Source organism: Acipenser ruthenus, chromosome 4 (assembly GCF_902713425.1).
Source record: "Acipenser ruthenus chromosome 4, fAciRut3.2 maternal haplotype, whole genome shotgun sequence".
NCBI classification, from domain to species: Eukaryota; Metazoa; Chordata; class Actinopteri; order Acipenseriformes; family Acipenseridae; genus Acipenser; species Acipenser ruthenus.
The window spans coordinates 4,090,068-4,101,385 of record NC_081192.1 but is presented as its reverse complement, the minus strand read 5'-3'; the positions used below and the strand labels follow the sequence as shown (position 1 = coordinate 4,101,385).

At 37.2% G+C, this 11,318-nt stretch overlaps 1 long non-coding RNA gene across 1 annotated transcript; it reads right to left on the bottom strand.

Moving 5' to 3' along the window:
• Window positions 1-1,612: 1,612 nt before the first annotated feature.
• On the bottom strand, window positions 1,613-8,700 carry LOC117399492 (uncharacterized). The gene is made up of 5 exons (XR_009327185.1): window positions 8,585-8,700; window positions 5,935-6,060; window positions 4,408-4,538; window positions 3,857-3,936; window positions 1,613-3,490 (listed from the first exon to the last, which is right to left on the bottom strand). It is a non-coding gene; the product is annotated as an uncharacterized LOC117399492 (long non-coding RNA).
• Between the last annotated feature and the right edge of the window lie 2,618 nt (window positions 8,701-11,318).

Genomic DNA, 11,318 nt, shown 5'->3' with positions numbered 1-11,318 from the left:
TACTCCACACTGCTGCCCTGTTACAATATTTAACATCATCCATTTGGAAGGGATTGGTAGACAGATTATACAACACACTCAAGATTTTCTGAACATCCAGTTCATCCTGTTTGATACGCATTGGACCTGCTTCTTTGTGTCCATGATTAGCAGCATCTTCCTTTAGGACACACAGTGCTTTCAGGGCTGTTGTGATGGCTGAGCATTCATGCGCTGTTAGGATCCATCGCTTTACAGCTTCTGGCTTCAAGCTAAATCCAGTTATTCCACCTCTTGTTTTACTGTCCCTGTTCAGTTTGTTCTAGAGCCATATCAGTCCATATTTGATTACATTTCTGATTAGAACGACAATCAGGGTGGTTGTCCAGTAAAAACTGATGATAGTGCAGTATTTTGAAGTAGATTCATGTCTGCAGCACGAACTGTTGCCCAGCGGGCATAATGGGTGCGATCATGAGTAAAGAAGTAAGGCAGCATATCTGTAACAGAAGCTAGGTGAAGATCCCATAACGCATCATGTTCAGCTCGGATGAATGTTAGAAGGATTTGGACCATATCAAGGTACCTATCCCAAAATGCAAATGAGGAGCTGATGAACCTCTTTGACTATCAGTCAGTGATTCTGTGATCTGTTGCAACTGCTCATCGGTTTCTGCACAGGCCATGTATTGTAGGTCAATGGCATTTTCATCAAATTCATGGCACAGTCCGCATTGCTGCTTGACCCACTTCCCAAAGGCTTGCCAACACAGACGTTGCATTGCTTCAGAAGCAAGCTTGTGAGCTCTAACTCCTCTATTATAAACTGTGCCCCTAAGCAGAGCTGCAGCTTCCATAAACTCCTGTATCTACAAACAAGTCCTCCAATCCACTCTCTTCTACATATCGACTGATACAGGCAAGGAATGTCATGGCAGTGTGCATTCCTCTGAGTCACAAAACCACATCTGCAAACTCTTTGGGGCGAGGCCATTGAATTTCCTTAGCTTTACAGTAAATTGCCTCATCAAAAGTGATGACTGTATATATTTGGCCCAACTGCTTTGTCATCTTAGGAACATTTGTCATAACTGTGTATACTGTACTGTATTCCATTGGGGATGCAGACAACGGGGCAGTAACCTATCTCAGATATCGAAGACTTGACAGTGGATATTTTGGCATTAAAGCTGTTCCATCCAGGAACGGCTTGTGTAGTTGTGGTAATGTTTGGCAAAATGTCAACTTCAAATAACTTCACTGGACAAAGACATGCAAGCATCCAGCTTATATCGACAAGTACAGCATGTTCACTGCAGGAAGAACTTCCAAGGAATCATTTTTTTGTGAATTTGGCCTTTTAATGGGTAGAGTGGGTGCTTTCCATAAGCAGAAAAGCCACTTCACAGACAGCTGGGTTTACATTAAGAGATTTCTGACGCCATTGCACAGAACCAAAATTCCCAGGAGCCAGGTGGGTGACAGAACTTAAACTAGATGCACTTTCCCTCTTATGCTGGTACAGCACTGTACCAGCATAAGAAACCCTTTTTATTACTGTCACACGGCTGGCTGAGTGGTGACGTCAGAACCAGAAGATGAATAACACAGACAGGACAGATGAGATGAAATGATGAAGGCGCTTGCTTGCGCCGGTTTATTATAAATAAAAAGGTTTTAACAAAACACAGGACACGGCACTTTAGCCAAAATAAACAGACAAATAAAACGAACAGACACTAACACACAGGGACGAACACTAAACAAACAAGTACCGTGCTGGTCCTCCAGCACGACATAGCAATTGATTATAATTTATCTCCTCACTCTCTCCCGTTCTTTCGCCCTGAACACACAACCCCGAGTGAGTGAAACGTGCATCTATATATACTGTTGTGCCGGGATTCAATTACTAATTAATTATTCACTTGAACCACAGCACGTGAATTAATTATGTGCAACCTCATGCTCACATATTAAATACTTTAAATGCACGTGAAGTGCAATCCCTGTGCCTAAATACAATTATACATTTTAAATAACTCGTGCTGCACACACCCATTTATATCCCGTGCAGCCATATCTACACACCAACATTAACACACGTAACATACAACATATAACACACAAATGCACACAGGGGCGGGGCACATTGCCACATTACTTAACAGGTAGATAAATAAATACAGTATATGAGTTATTATCCTACTTATAACATTATCCATAACTTAAGTCATTTAATTACAATGTAAATAAAACAAACATAATAAAACAAACATAAAACTAAACTTAGTAACAAGTTTTTACTTTTCAAGTTCATTGTTTACAGATGTATGTTTATTCTGGTAAATAGCGTAAAACATATTGTCAAAAATAGTAATACATGGATTAAAGACAATGTAATATTGATAAAATAATAAATGTATTAATGAAAACATATTAATAAATATTTGCACAGTCTGTATATTTTTCATTACTCTTAGAATAATAAAAATTCAAATAAGTGAAAGGCTGACAATATTTCTTAACAGGTAGATATATAAATATATTAATTATAACTTTAATCATAGTAATAATAATATATTAATTATCCATAATGTAAGTAGTTTAATTACATTGTGAATAAAACAAACAAAAACCTAACTTTAGTCACAAGTATTATAAAAAATATTAAAAAATGTATTAAAGACAAAATAATAATAAATAAATCAGATAGTCTTATTATTTTTCTGCCAACTTACGCTTATCACACATATTGAGCCATCCATCCATTTTAGAATTTTGACATTTTTCAAAAGCCAACCGCCTCAAACAAGCAGAGAAAATACTTAGAAAATATATTTCATGTTGTGCGGCCAGCCATTCAATTTAGTGAACTGTATTCCAGAGAACATTTTAATGAACCAATTACTCATAACAATTCATTGTTTATTTGTTTAATTTATTCTCAATCAATCTTTATTTTATATAGCTCCTTTCATAGTGGACCACTTTCACAAAGGGCTTTATTAGGACTATTTTTCTCAGTGTAAAAAAAAAGGATCTTTAAAATGATCTTTATATCAATAGGTGCTTTCTATATTAAAGTATATCTTTATTTCTAAAAAAAAAGAAGATAGTAACCCATTTTATTCAAGCTCAATAAGACACTCCAGTGTGCTGGTTGTGTTGGCTAATCCCTGGGCCTGTGGTTATTATAGCATAGCCAACACCCTGTTGTGGCTTATTTCTTACCTGACCTGGTATCTGACAAAATAAACTTTACTATTCTCACTAAGTAGGTGGGGCTTTCTGATCTTTGAGTACCCAAAATACATTTCTCAATGAATATTAGGCTATGTTTTGCTCTCTGTGGGTATTTCATATTGTACACAAAATATAAGGAAAAAAAGAAGCCTGAATCCCTGGGTGAGGTCCTCAGGTTCCTCAGCAAGTAGATGTTGTCCATCCATTCTCAGACCAATTTCTGTATCAAAATGGAAAGGGTTTCCCTGGATAGTAATGAAAGGTCCTTAAAAACGACAGAAAAAATAATCACTTACACTGTATTTTAAAAATAAAAAAGCAATTGGCATGCTGATGCAGCTTCTTGCTCACATTATATTGTGATCATCTTTATTTGCATATTCCCATACCCATAATTCTGCAATTGAGGCTTTTATTTGCATATTTGCTTTTTCGTCACTCTTTTAAGCTTTTCACTTGTGGGGTTACAGCTGCACACCTCTGTGTTTAGTCACTTCACTTTAAAAATTCTTAAAGAAATGTGACTAGCTTTTATAAGGCTGATTCATGCTTTAGTAATGCAGAAGTATGATTATAGAATAGAAATACGCAAGATATATTCTAAGTTAAAAGGAAATTATAAAACATTTACCTTGTCAATCACATAAAGTAAATTTGGCTCCTCTTTGAACAGATATGGAAGAAGCAATGCAGCACCTGCTATTTTAAGACCTGAAATATACAAAAAAAAAAAAAAATTAAGAGTTTTGATTATATTTATTATATTCCTATGTGTCATTGTGATGTATCCATTTTGGTTAGATGAATTAGCTGGTAGGTTGTAAGACCCAAGGTGAAACTTCTAATATTGAAAACCTCAATGATTCAGAAATTACCCACCTGGTGTGTCATCAGCAGAATACATGCCCTGGAGTGTGTTATTGTGATTATAAACTGGAAAATAAGCCATTCTGTTTTGCTGGGATAACACCGTGGCTTAGAACCCTAATCAGCCAATCAGAGAGCAGAATTCTTAAAGATCATTTTATAATAATGTTAAATGTAAATGGTCTCCTGTGTAAAGAGACTGTAAAGGGTGTGCATACAATAACTAGAATGTTTTACTAGAATGAAAACGTGATCTAGTTTAGTGCCATTTTTCTAAATGACAGGTGCAATGCAATGTTAATAAGTGACTGGTACCTCTATGTGTTTCGTCCATTTCCTTTTGCCATGCTGCATCATGTAAATCAAGAAGATGCTTGCCCGTTGTTTTTCTCCTGCTTTCCTCAATGATCTTGTCTGCAACCATCCCAAACCCTGATGTGATCTTTCTGTCAATATCATATTAACTGTCATCAATTCAAATTAATGTAAATGATATGTTTATACACGTTTACCAACAAGGCCTAATTCATAGAGGTTACAGAGTCTTCTGCAACTTTTTTTTAGCAAATAAGAATAATTTAGAAATGATAAATAAAACAGTTGCCAAAAGTGTTTCTAAATGTTACAGATCAAGCCACGACAGCGATTCCTCAGCAGAATTATAACTGAGTTGTAGCTGACACACATGTGACATATTATGCAAACCTAGACTGTACACATTTTAGTACAAAGTTAAATTGCTTCTTTATAAAAAAATAAAACAATAGTATCATGTGGTGCACAACTCATTTACACCAAAAAAAAATACTGTTTTAAATATTGACTCAGGTCCTAGTAATCACATAATCCTTTTGTTTTATTTTATTTTTATTAAAAAAAAGTAATTTATTATTATTATTTTTTTACTGGAGCAATCTAGGTAAAGTAGCTTGCTCAAGGGTACAGCAGCAGTGTCCCCCACCTGGGATTGAACCCACGACCCTCCGGTCAAGAGTCCAGAGCCCTAACCACTACTCCACACTGCTGCCACTAATTCCCTTTAATAAATTCCCTTTAATAAATTTAATAAGAAACTTGATTGTGAACACATTCTCCAGTTAAATGAGATGTTCGTTTTCTGCCTTTCCTCTCAAGGTTATATGTTTCTGCACCGGCAGCTCTCACATAAGGAAAGCTAGTACTTTTCACAGATATTCATCAGTCAGCACAACCTCAATTCAGTGAGCTCCCATTACTCAAACTTTCACAGACCCTATATTAATAGTTTTCTACTATTATACTAGAATATTCAAAAAGGAATACAGTCCTACAATATTACTTATAAGCTTAATACAGAGTATTTCATAACATTATCTCAACAATGTGTTTATAACATCATTTCAAGCAGAGCAGCTGGTTCCAGGAAGATTCAAATTCCCTCAGATAAGGGAGATCCATGTCTTAAGTCTGGCCAGTTTCCAAGAACGAATTAACACTGTGTGACCAGGTTGGCTGGTGGTTACATCAGGCCAGGAAATGCAGGACACACAGTGGTCAGATTTCAGGATTTTTGGCAATCAGACCATTCATAAATCATTTATATTGACATTGTTATCCTATAGATGCTGTAACGAGTCCAAAATAGTAACCCATTAGCTAGCCTACATGCTTAGATTTAATTCTGTATTGACCCTGTTGTGGACAGTATGACCAGATAAAAGCACATGTAATGGGGGCCTGTTTGCTGCAAGTCTCCTCCTCTTGTATCTCCTGTCTGCTGCTGTTGTAATACTGCCTTTGTTTTAGATGTAATACTATTTCCTAGATGTATTATTTATTTAGTAGACATATTATTATACATACCAAGTGTAAGTGATCAGATCCTCAGTTTTACTTTCAAGTTTGTTTTGAAGAACTCCTGGAAAACCTGGCAAGCGATATACAATGGGGCATGTCTTGCTCTCTGCCGAAGCACTCACTGGTTCCTCCCTAAGGAAATTAATAAAAGTCATTTTAGTCATACAAACACTTATGAATAGTGTAGGATAACTATAATAAAAATATATCTTAAAATACATTTTAAAAATACCTATCGCAGGTTGTTGCTTCTGTATCTTGAAGAGTGTCCAGTGTTGATTTATGTGGCAGAGCCTTGCTTTTCAGTGAAGCAAGTAATTCTATGAAAATCATTTGCTATTTTTATTATTTTATTTTTTATAGGAATTAGGGATTCAATCATCCGGTCATTTAATGCAGAAAGTGTTTTGCCATCAATTTCACTGTCTGTGCAACCATATGGGAATTAAAAAAAAAACATATTGAGAGAGTAACTGAGGTATTCTTTTAAACATAACACCCCCAAATCTACACACAACCTCACTCACTTGTGACATGACAAGGATTATATTGATAATTTCAGTAGTTACCTGAAATCCTAGGTATGCAAACAAAAATGTCTAAGTAATTACAGTTTTTGTACTAGCAGATGAATGCATTCAATACAGATGAATGAAACCACACCTTAGAGTGATGTACTCCTTTAATGTTGCTCATGTACTTAAGAAAACTTAGTAACCCTAATGCCAACATTTAATTAAAGGAACCAGACATCACTGTGTGTCCAAAAAATCCCCATAATTTGAAACATACTAAAATAATAACTGAATTAACTGTAAAAGTAGTGTTTATACTTACCTATCTAACAGAGACACCCAGGACTAATGTTTTGGATGTCTTTTTGGTGCTGTTTGTTCAATTGTGTGTGTGTGCAAGATACAATTAGAGAATGTTCTGAAATAAGTTAAGACTTTTGTAATGGCAGTAATGTGAGGGCTCCAAGTATATTATTTATAAGTTCCTTTTTTTTGCACACTTTGTGACAAAGCGATACATAAAGCTGATCATCATTAACACCATAGCAGACCAGTCCATGAAAATCTATTTCCTCTCCTGCCTGAAATGCAGCCCTCTCAGGCCTCTCTTCTACATGGTATGCATGGAAGTGACTTGAGAACTTCACAGGAAGCTTGCCACACATGAACCATCCACCATGGTATCCATAAATGCTCTTAATAAGAAAGAATATTGGTTTCTTCTGCATGTGCTACACCCACCACAAAACATTCATCTACATTGTATGATACTTTGTTAACAGTTTTCTGTATGTTTTCATCACCAACATCCTTTCCAATTTGTGCTGATAGAACTGCTGAGACATTGTGAAAGTGATTGGAGATGTACTTCCTGTGTATTAGCTGTGTTAGCAAATCTGTATTCGATTGTTCCCAACACTGACGCATTTGATGTTGTCTTGCCAATGTCCCTGTGATATTACGGACGTTCCCAATCACCCCAGCAATCTTTTTGAAGTAAAGGTGTTTGGCTAAATTGCCTGAGGATAGTGAACAAGGAAATGCATTTTTATGACACCATGAACTCAAGAATGATGCGTTTCAAGTAAGGGATCCATGGTGACTTGACAGACAGTGCCAGTATGATGTCTGCAATTTCACAGCACAGTAAATACATGGTCCAGTATTTGTTCTCAGAAATTTGACTTCTAATAAACTGTGGGAGCAGATGAAAGAGGGTCAATTTCTCAGTTGCTTTTCCAGATAGACGTCCACTATTCCTCAGCATTCTTGCGGTGATACGCACTGGTTTTGATGACCTGTCATTTATTCCATAAGCAATTTCAAAATCGAGCTGATTGAGAGTACACTCTTTGTCATGAAGAAGTTTCTTAATAACTAACTTTAGGACATGTGTACAATGCCTTCTAAGAAATTGTGCATGATGTCTGGAGAAAAAGGAGCAGAACTGGAGACGGTACATAGTTTGAGAAGCAGCATCCCTTGGCTACGCCACATATTTCCACATTGCGTGGGTTATCTTTGGCAGCCTGCAGATGGCACAAATAATTTTCACTGTTTCTTGCAACAAAATCATCTTCAAATTTGAATCCTAGTTATTCTTTTGTTGCCATAAAAAATCGGCATATTCTTCCTTCATTAAATTTATATCTTAGCCCACCAACATTATGACTGCAATTTCCAAACCTGGGATAAAATTTAAAATTAACCAAACCTGGGGCGCCCGGGCTTGATGTAAAATCCCTTAGGCATATGGGCAATGGGGAAAAGTCTGCAATAAGGAAACAAAACTAAATAAATAACAATAACAAAATTCCGAACTTTCTTAACCTTTTGTGTGCTACAGACGTACCTGTTACGTCCAAAAAATCGATTTCCCAGTGCTAAGGACGTACGTGGTACGTCCAATTGAAATACATGGTAAAAAAAAAAAAATCTGGATTGTTGTTTCACTCGGGGTCGCTCATTGAGGAGTTATTACATACATATCAGTCGTTGGATTTAATTTCACTATATTTCACCGACAAAATATATTTGATGTGACGCAGTTGTTAAATGTAATTTACAGCCTATTAGAATAACAGTCTGTGTGTAACTTTCGTTTTCTTTTCAATGAGGATTGATAATAAAAAAAAGTTTACCTTTGATTATTAGGTGTTTTATCGAGCTGTGCTTCATGAAATCAGCTTTGAAGTAACATCTGACTATTTGTCTACATCTTGTTTTGTTGATGTTGACGGTAGATACAGGAAGTATGTTGATACTTCCTGCTCCTGACTCTGATCACATGACACCACTGTAACGTATCGAGTTTGTGGGAGGTACTAGTTTCAACTTTTTTTTTTTCCTTCAGTGGCGTAAACTCAGCGATCAGAGGGTAAAAATAAACAGTAGGAACCACATGTTTTTTGTGTATAGTTACTGTGTGTGACACCTTGTATCTCAGACTTGTTGTGTCTGGTTGGAGAGAAACGGTTAGCAAAAAGGTGCTCACATTTGGTATTTTTGAATTCGGGACACTCAGGGCAATTCAGAACCACTGTCCTTTTAACAGTGGAACAAAAGCTGTCAGATTCACAGGTCCAAATATAAGGTCAAACAAGTGATTTTTGCTATATACAGTGGCATTACCTAAAATTGCAGAAGGATTATGGGTAACACACCATTGACATGCTAGGTCATGTTACCCATTTCTAAAATCCTTATTTTGTGCAGTTTGGTGTTGGTGGCAAAAACAACTGAAGCTGCAGATCACTTGGCTCATTATTACCTTTGCACTCTGTAACTATGGGTGAGCTTGTTGAGTTGATGGCGTACTGGGCACATGGAATTGGGGTGGGTGCTACGGACCGTGGGCTGCATATTTCAAAATGTAAAGGTCAAAGTGGCCTGGTGTCTGTCTAGAGCATGTAAACCCCCCAAAAGCAATGCAAAGATTTCCACATAGGCACAGGCACATCCAGCAGCTTACAAGTTTCTACATTTTCCATCAAACAATGTGATGCAGGTATAATACATTTTATGAAAAAGCAATTTTTTTTTACAACCCGGGCTGGCGGGGCTGAAAAATCAGGTTTTCGGGACCCCGAGCTGGAAACACTATTGCAGTTGTTCCCAAGAATTGTTTTTCCTCTCCATTACATGACAAAGTCATGCCTGATGTTTCAAGTGTCTCAATATCCACAAGTAATGGCTTAAGAACATCTGCATAAGTGTAACGTTCTTTCTGTGGAACTCAGTAATGCACCAAGGTAGAAAGGTATATGTTTTGAAGCTGAGATCTGTACTGTTTGTGTATATTACCAATTGAGAAATACACTGCTGTCAATTTGTGTTTCCCCTTTTGGAGCCAAGTGGATTTACAATTTCAAACTAATCTACATAGAAATGGAGTCTCAAAGTATTTCTGTGGAGTGAAAAGAGATGATGATTCTTGTACAGCTTTCCATCACAAAAGTCTTCCAGTACATCTTTATCCAATGGTACAATTTCTGTATTAAGATAAGCCCACACGTCTTGATTTTGTGCAACTTTTTTCAAAATACTGAGAAGATGAATATAGTGGAAACTATCAACACGCACTGCTTCATTGGAATACAGCTGACTTCAGTTGGTTGTACCATTCCAAGTTCTTTTGTGCAGTATTGTTCAAAAAGCCACTCACCTTTAATGCTTCTGATGGATTCTTGAAGGTCATCATTTTCATTAACATTTATCCCTAGCTGTTCTAAATGAAAACTGAATGCTTCATTGAAGTGTGTACTCCAGACCACAGGCGCCGTGTACGTGGGGGCTTCAGGGCCCAGGCCCCCACCGGGAAAAGGGCTTTGGGGCTCGTCCCCCAGGGAAAAGTGTGTAATGTGTATATTATTTATTTGTGCTCTGGCACTTGAAGTTGGATGAGTTTGTTTATACATGTTAACGCTACACGTACGGTGACGTGCTTAGAAACGCTGCCACAGCTGTTACCATGGTTACCTCCAGACGTTAGCTCACGTGTAATGTGTTGCCAATGTGACGTACTACGCTTCATGACGAGTCGAATGCGTGTGAATTATGTTTTGGAGTTTTGTTTTTGAGGGAAATGTTCCGTAGTAGTCATGGATAAGTTTGTAATTAAACCGAAAAAACAAACTTCAGATTGCACTCCTGCATTATGTTTTGGAAACGGTATCACAGTGGATGAGCAAAAACAGCCGTCATCTACTTTATCTTTAACATCCAGAAAAAATGGAAACAATTCTGCTGCCACTGACACCTTCTGTAGATCTCTTGAACCAGCAGTGCTGTCAGAAAACGAAAATAATGAGAAACATTCAGAGGCCAGTGGTAAGTCCACAACGACAGCTGCACCATACCACAAACATAATCGTTTGTATCAGTCCAGCTGGAGGAATACATTTAACTGGATACCATACGATTCAATAAAATTATATTTGTGAGATCTGCTGCTCAGCAAATGGAATGTATCTTCCACTTCCAGCCACTTCTAGGGATCGAGAGTCCTAAACTGCTTTTGTTAAAGAGGATTTTTCAAACTGGATACGATTTGGCTTGCACAAAAAATCAAACTTGCATCGTGCAGCTGTAGGCTGCTTATCGTCTGTAAACGCTGAGCTTAATGTAGCTGCAGCCTGTTCAGAAGCAAAACAAAAACAAATGAAAGAAGCCAGAAGGGCTCTGATCAAGATTTTGTCATCTGTACTATATCTTGGCTGCCAGGGGCTAGCAACACGAGGGCACACAGATGAAGAGTCCAATTTGAGTCAGCTATTGGCTTTACGTGCAGAAGACATACCAGATTTAAAATCCTGGCTGACTCTCACTAGCTACAAATGGATTTCTCATGACATTGTTAATGACATGATTTCAATT